The sequence below is a fragment of the Tachysurus fulvidraco genome, chromosome 9 (assembly GCF_022655615.1).
Source record: "Tachysurus fulvidraco isolate hzauxx_2018 chromosome 9, HZAU_PFXX_2.0, whole genome shotgun sequence".
NCBI classification, from domain to species: Eukaryota; Metazoa; Chordata; class Actinopteri; order Siluriformes; family Bagridae; genus Tachysurus; species Tachysurus fulvidraco.
The window spans coordinates 22,938,115-22,945,114 of NC_062526.1; positions in this window are offsets into that span (position 1 = coordinate 22,938,115).

A 7,000-nucleotide genomic window follows, 5' to 3' on the forward strand; every position below is an offset into this window, starting at 1 on the left:
GTATATATATATACAGTGTATATGTATATATGTATATATATATATATATATATATATATATATATATATATATATATATATATATATATATATATATATACACACATATATATATACACACACAGAATAGACAGAATAAATATGGATGGACATACAGAAGTGTAATGATAGTTTTTGGGTGGTGCAAGGATGCATGATTTTAAAGTGGTATAAAATAGTGCAAAACACAGAAGAAAAGTGACAGTACAGTGGTGATTGTTAACGCCCTATCAGCTGTTCAGTGCAGAAACAGCCACGGGAAAGAAGCTATTTTTCAGTCTTTGTTCTGGCTCTGAGACAACGGTAGCGTCTGCCCGATGGGAGAAGTGTAAACAGTCCGTGGTTGGGGTGAGAGGGATCTTTGATGATGCCCCTCGCACTTTGCAAACAGAGGGTTTTTGAAAATGTCTTCCACGTTGGGTAGTTCAATACCGATGATTTGTTGGGCGGTTTTCACCACCTTCTGAAGGGCTTTAGGGTCTGAAGCTGTGCAGCTGCTGTACCACACTGAGATGCATTTGTGAGGATACTCTCACTGGTACAGCGGTAAAAGTTCTCCAAAGGGTATCATTGGTGGAAATGCCCATGAGAATTTGTGTCTCATATGACTCCTAATGTTTCTCATACTAGGTAACTAGATCCCTCAAAGACATTATTGAGCTAGCTGTGGAACAAAGGCATACTGAAGAGATACAGTATCAGAGCACAGACAGCTGTTGCTGTCAGCATTTCCAGATTTTCATTTCAAGACAAAACATCACTACAGTATATGGAGCCTTGCCTTCAGCTAATAAGGAAATCTGGCCCTCTGTGTGAAGTTTGCACGATGCGCTTTGAGGGGAAGCATAAGTTCTTTAAAAGGGCTATTTGCAATACTCAGAATTTCAAAAATGTTGCAATGACACTTGCTACCAAACACCAGAAAGCATAGAGTTACCGTCTTGATTGTAGCTAGTTTTTTCAAACCATCGGTTGATACGTCACCCCAGTTTTGCTTGTTTCTTTCCCTTTGAATGGTCAGATTGTAAATGTTTAAAACATTGCACAGTCTGGATCAGTTCTTCATGCATCATCTGTTTGTTTAGATGGTATTAATTATCATCCAGGCATTTTTGTTGTCTGTTACAAAATGCCAGCATGGTACTGTGAGCATTTGAGATCTTATCAGCTTCTCTGCAGTATGCTGATGTCTTCCCATCATCAGCATACAAGGTGCAAGGAGAACTTACCGTAACCCTGAGACGATATACTGTAGTATTTGCTAAAAATGTCTTATTCTTTTTTCCCCAGATGGCTGTCCAACAGAAATGAACCGTGAGAGTTATTGTCGCAGAGGGATATATAAGAAAAATGACTATGACAACAAAACCTGACAGACTTGAAGATCTGACTGAGTGGCTCAAAGACACTCTTCAAACAAACTACAGCTTCACTTTACAGTACCAAGATCCTGAATCTAACGATTAACTGTGCAATATTAGAGATACCTCTGAGCTTCTAGAGAATCCAACTAAACAAAATTATCCCTGTAATTCATCTCGCACCAATCAATGCACAAACGAGACGTTTTAGTGAAACAAGCAGACAGGCAGACACAGATCATGTCCATCTTCTTTTTGGGTCTCAGCAGCCAGACATATCGACATTCTAAAAATGTTCTGTTAATGTAGAGTATCGACTTTGTCAAGGTAACTTGCTGTATCTAAAAAGAGATGAAACATGAAATGAGGCTGGCGGAAAACACGTATCCAACAAAGGAAGAATTTGAAATTGTTGCAAAAGCCTTAGCCTTTTGACTCTGTGGTGGCCTCAGCCATATTCTATGGTGTGGTCTGCTGGTGCAGCAGCATCTCTACTGCAGAAAGGAAGAGACTGGACAAGCTGATCAGGAAGGCCAGCTCAGCCCTGGGGATTCCTCTGGACACTGTACAGGAAGTGGGAGACAGGAGGATGGTACATGTAGCAAAACTATCATCATTGCTGGAGAACGACTCTCACCCCCTGTATGAAACGGTGTCATCTCTACAAAGCGATACAGAAGCTCTTTCCTCCCTGCTGCTATTAAACTTTACAATCAAAGCTGCTCCCAGGGAACCAGTCACCGTAATACACACTGTTATTACTGTTTAACTGCAATAATAAACAATAACAAAAGTATTTTAAACAACACGTAACATAACAGATATTTTAAAAACGTGCGATATTACCTGTGTGCAATATGTCTGTTAGCGTAACTACTTATTTATACATTGTGTTGTGTATATATATATATACTGTATACTATATTATGTCTTTATATATATTGTGGGACGAATAAAGGTCTATCATCATCCATCTGATGAACACTTAACACACATCTGATGAACATACACAGAACAAACCCTATTCTTACATTGTTTACACATACTTATTACATACTTACACATACTTACATTGTTGCACATTTTTCCAATGTCTTATCAATGCCATTCTGTTTACACTGTGGAGCTCCTGTACTAGAACAAATACTTGGCAATAAAGACCTTTCTGATTCTGATTCTGACCTTATCTTATCTTAGTACAAACGCACCCATGTCTGGAAGAGCAAGACTCATCCTCTGGTTGGGACGGAAGGAAAAATAGTGTAAAATTCAGGCTAGGTAAACATAAGTCACTGTCAAAGGTGGTAAACACAGGAGGCACAATAAAGATGGCGACCATTCCAACAAAGACATCAAGAAGCCAAAGAAATGGGAAATAAATTTCCTACATGAAAATCCAGAGAGGATAAATGAACAAAATCTGGAAGGAGCTCATCAAGCCCTTGTCAGTGGAATGAATAAGACAAAGCCAAACGGATCCCTTGTTAGGAAACACATGAACATGACATTTGCTCTTCGCAGAAAACAAGTTGTCAATGATCATGATGCAGAAAGTCCACAGCTAAACCCTTTACATCATCTTGGAAGGGAGTTTAGTGAAGAAACCAGACAACCTGTCCTTCTGTCTTCTCTTAGGACTCGTTTATGCCACTTTTTAATATTCACTGTATGTGGAAAAAAAGGCCCAGGTAACAGATTTTTCCAAGAAATAACATGTTTTATGGGAAATTTGCCTCTTTTAAGCATTTCATTAAAGGACAGTAGGGTTACTAACTCTACTCGTTTCTGAGTAGAAAAACAGAGTTAGAAATCTCTCAGACTTGAAGGTGAGGGATGATGTTTCTTCACTGTGTGTTGTATTTTGAAATGAAAAGATTACATTGAAAAAAAAGAGGAAAAAATTGTTCTTGCTTGTTTTAAAAATAAATAAATAAATAAATAAATAAATAAATAAATAAATAAATAAATAAATAAATAAATTTCATGCAATTAAAAAGTTACTACACTCCGTCCAGGGTGTATCCTGCCTTGATGCCCGATGACGCCTGAGAGATCGTGACCCGAGGTAGTTCGGATAAAGCGGTAGAAAATGAGTGAGTGAGTAAAAAGTTACTAATTGGACAGGACAATTGATAATAGGTTAACTTTAAAGTATTTAGTTCTTAAACTTAAAACAATCGTTAGAAGGGCTGGAATTTGTCTGGGCTAACAGTGTGGGGAAAAGATACAAGAGAACCTGATTTAGGTTAATAAACCAAAGCAAAAAACTATCAAAAAAAAAACCCTAAAGAAAACCTCAGCATTCAGCAAACACATTGTCCCAATACATGTGCAAAGCCTCACATGGTTAGAAACAAACAGGTGAATGTTCTGTAGTGGCCAAGATCTGAATATCACTGGTACGGTTTGAACAAAACTATCCAACCAACCTAAAGAACCTGGAGCATAAAGTAGGTGCCACAAAGAAAGGGTGAAAATCTGAACGTCATAATGTTGTAAATCCTGATCTATCCATCATGGCTTATTCTAAACATGTGCATATTTTGCTGTAACAACAGGCGTCTGTCAGAATAAATGTTTGTATACGGAAAGCTTGCTGTCAGCGAGAGTTTAGAGAGGATTACGCACGTCATCGATGCAGCACAAACACAGCAGTATGATGGAGCGTTTGTGTAACACTGGACAGTAAAAAATGCAAACGTATATAAGGTTCGGTTTACAGACGAGTGGAATTGTGTAACCAAAGAGCTCGTTATAGACTTATCGCTGATTCCTTCCTGCCGAAGTCTTCGAACGTGCACTTTAAATTTTCTAATCTTTATCTCACCATTTATGTACAGGATGGTATATGATAACCTCATGTGGTCTTCTGCTGTTGTAGAGCGAGAGAGAGAGAGAGAGAGAGAGAGAGAGAGAGAGAGAGAGAGAGAGAGAGAGAGAGAGAGAGAGAGAGAGAGAGAGAGGAGAGAGAGAGTGTGAGAGAGAGGAGTAGATAGATCTAGAGCGAGGTCGTCAATTACCTGTCAATAGACAGATAGCGCCCCTTCTCTCTCCGTCTTCCTCGTCTACTCCTTCCTCGCTCGATCTCGCTCTCTCTGCTCTCGCATCGCTTCCTCTATCTCTCTCTCGCTCTCTCTGCCTCTCTCTCTTTCTTTCTCTCTTCCTCTCTCTCTCACTCTCCTCTCTCTCTCTCTCTTCCTCTCTCTCTCCTCTCTCTCTCTCTTCCTCTCTCTCTATCTCTTTTCTCTCTCTCTCCTTTCTCTCTCCCCTCTCTCTCTCTTTTTTTCTAACACCCCTGTTTCTTACAGTTGTTTCTGTGATACATTTGCTTTTTTAGAAAACGTTCACTTTCTTTTTCTAATCTTTATCTCACCAGTTATGTGCATATATGATAACCTGATGTGGTCTTCTGCTGTTGTAGAGAGTGAGTGAGAGAGAGAGAGAGAGAGAGAGAGAGGAAGAGAGAGAAGTAAAGAGAGAGAGAGAGAGAGAGAGAGAGAGAGGAAGAGAGAGAAGAGAGAGAGAGGAATAGATAGAGCGCGATCTAGATGACTAGAGAGCTCTCTCATCTCTCTCTCGCTCTCTCTCTCCTCCTCCTCTCCTCTCCCTGTCTCTCTGTCTCTCTTCCTCTCTCTCCTATCCCCTCCTCTCCTCTCTCTCTCTCCTCTCCTCTCCTCTCACTCTCTCACTCTCTCACTCTCTCTCTCCTCTCGTCGCCTCTCCTCTCTCTCTCTCTCTCTCTCTCTCTCTCCTCTCTCTCTCTCTTCTCTCTCTCTCGTCTCTCCGTACGAGAGAGAGAGGTGGTTAGAACAACTGTTATTACAGTTGTTTCTGTGATACATTTGCTTTTTTAGAAAACGTTCACTTTCTTTTTCTAATCTTTATCTCACCAGTTATGTGCATATATGATAACCTGATGTGGTCTTCTGCTGTTGTAGAGAGAGAGAGAGAGAGAGAGAGAGAGAGAGAGAGGAAGAGAGAGAGAGAGAGAGAGAGAGAGAGAGAGAGAGGAAGAGAGAGAGAGAGAGAGAGAGAGGGGGGGGGGGGGGGGTGATTAGAATAACTGTTATTAGAGCTGTTTCTGTGATACATTTGTTTTTGTTTTTTTAGATGTTTAACCCACAATCTCCAGCACACCCTGTTGTTGACTCTCTTTCTTAGAACATGAAAGTCCTCATTTCATCAGATACAGTCACAGTTGACACATGTAAAACCACCCTTTTTTTCTTCCATTTATGCAAATTCAACCGTTACACAGGAAGTGCTTTGGAGCTATGCTCTGAATTAATAGAGTACAACTGGAAGGTTTACCTGAAATGAAAAAAAATAGTTTATTTTGTAAAAGGTAGTAGAAGATCGATTCACTTATGTAAGTCCATCAGAATGACTGCTGCATGTTTTGTACTATTGTGTCTAAAGGTCACTTGGTTTGTGTTGTGGATATTCAGCCTGATGTAGTATTTCACTGACATCCAGTTGCACCGGTGTTGAGAGAAAGGGCAGGACGTCTGGTTTCCTGAGCCTGGGTTGTTCTAGTGTATGTTTGGGGCCCTGTCATCATATGGAAGGAAAACACGTTGGTGACTCATCTGAACATTTATAATCAGTGTAAAGGGCTTCAGAGCTGGGAACAGGGCAGTGGTTTACAAGGAACTAATAAGTCTCGATTCTCGGCTTTCGAGTTAATAATAGATGCAATAAATGTGTTTAGTATCGTCTAGACCAGGAGTCGGCAACCTTAAACACTCAAAGAGCCATTTGGACCCGTTTCCCACAGATATAAAACAACACAGAGAGCCACAAAACCCATTTAACATCTAAAATGAAGAGAACACCGCATCTATCGTTTTTTACTGTACCTTTATGGAAAGTGTAGAAAAAAACTGTAGTGTGTTGCATTTATGAGATCAATGAACTGCTACAGAGTAAACGAAATTTTATTTCTGCAGGCAAACAAAAATATTTTGAACAGTTTGAACTAACCTTAACAAAAATGACGCTGGGTTGAAGGTTACTTTCAAATAAAATGTCCAATATCTAATTGAGTCCTCTTCGTATTCATGACATCAAAATTTTAACTTGTCGGCTGCAGCAAACCAAAAACTCTGTGTGTCGGATTCCGCAAGTCGGCGGTTATGACGCATATTTTGAGCGACAAACAAATTAAACACGGTTTATTTTAATGTTACAAGAGCATCATAATCTTAGAATTTAGAATTACATTTTTTTTTAAAAAAACTAACTAAAATAAAATAAATTTAAATTAAATGGTTATTTTCCAAATCTACAGGGAGCCGCAGCAGAGGGATGAAAGAGACACTTACGGCTCCGGAGCCGCGGGTTACCGTCCCCTGGGCTAGACGATCTTTATAACTCAATATTCTTTATAAATTAATATTTCAATTTCACTCGAGATACAGTTTAGTCTCTTTTTATTAAGTGTCTCTATCTACTGTACCTCAGTTCAGTTTAGCTCTGACTTGGGATTTGTTTTGTGAATGTTGATCAGTTTGTAGCTCAGTGGTTAAGGTGTTGGACTACTGATCAGAAGGTTGTGAGTTTGATGCCCAGGGCCACAAAGCTCCATTCCTTGGGCCCCT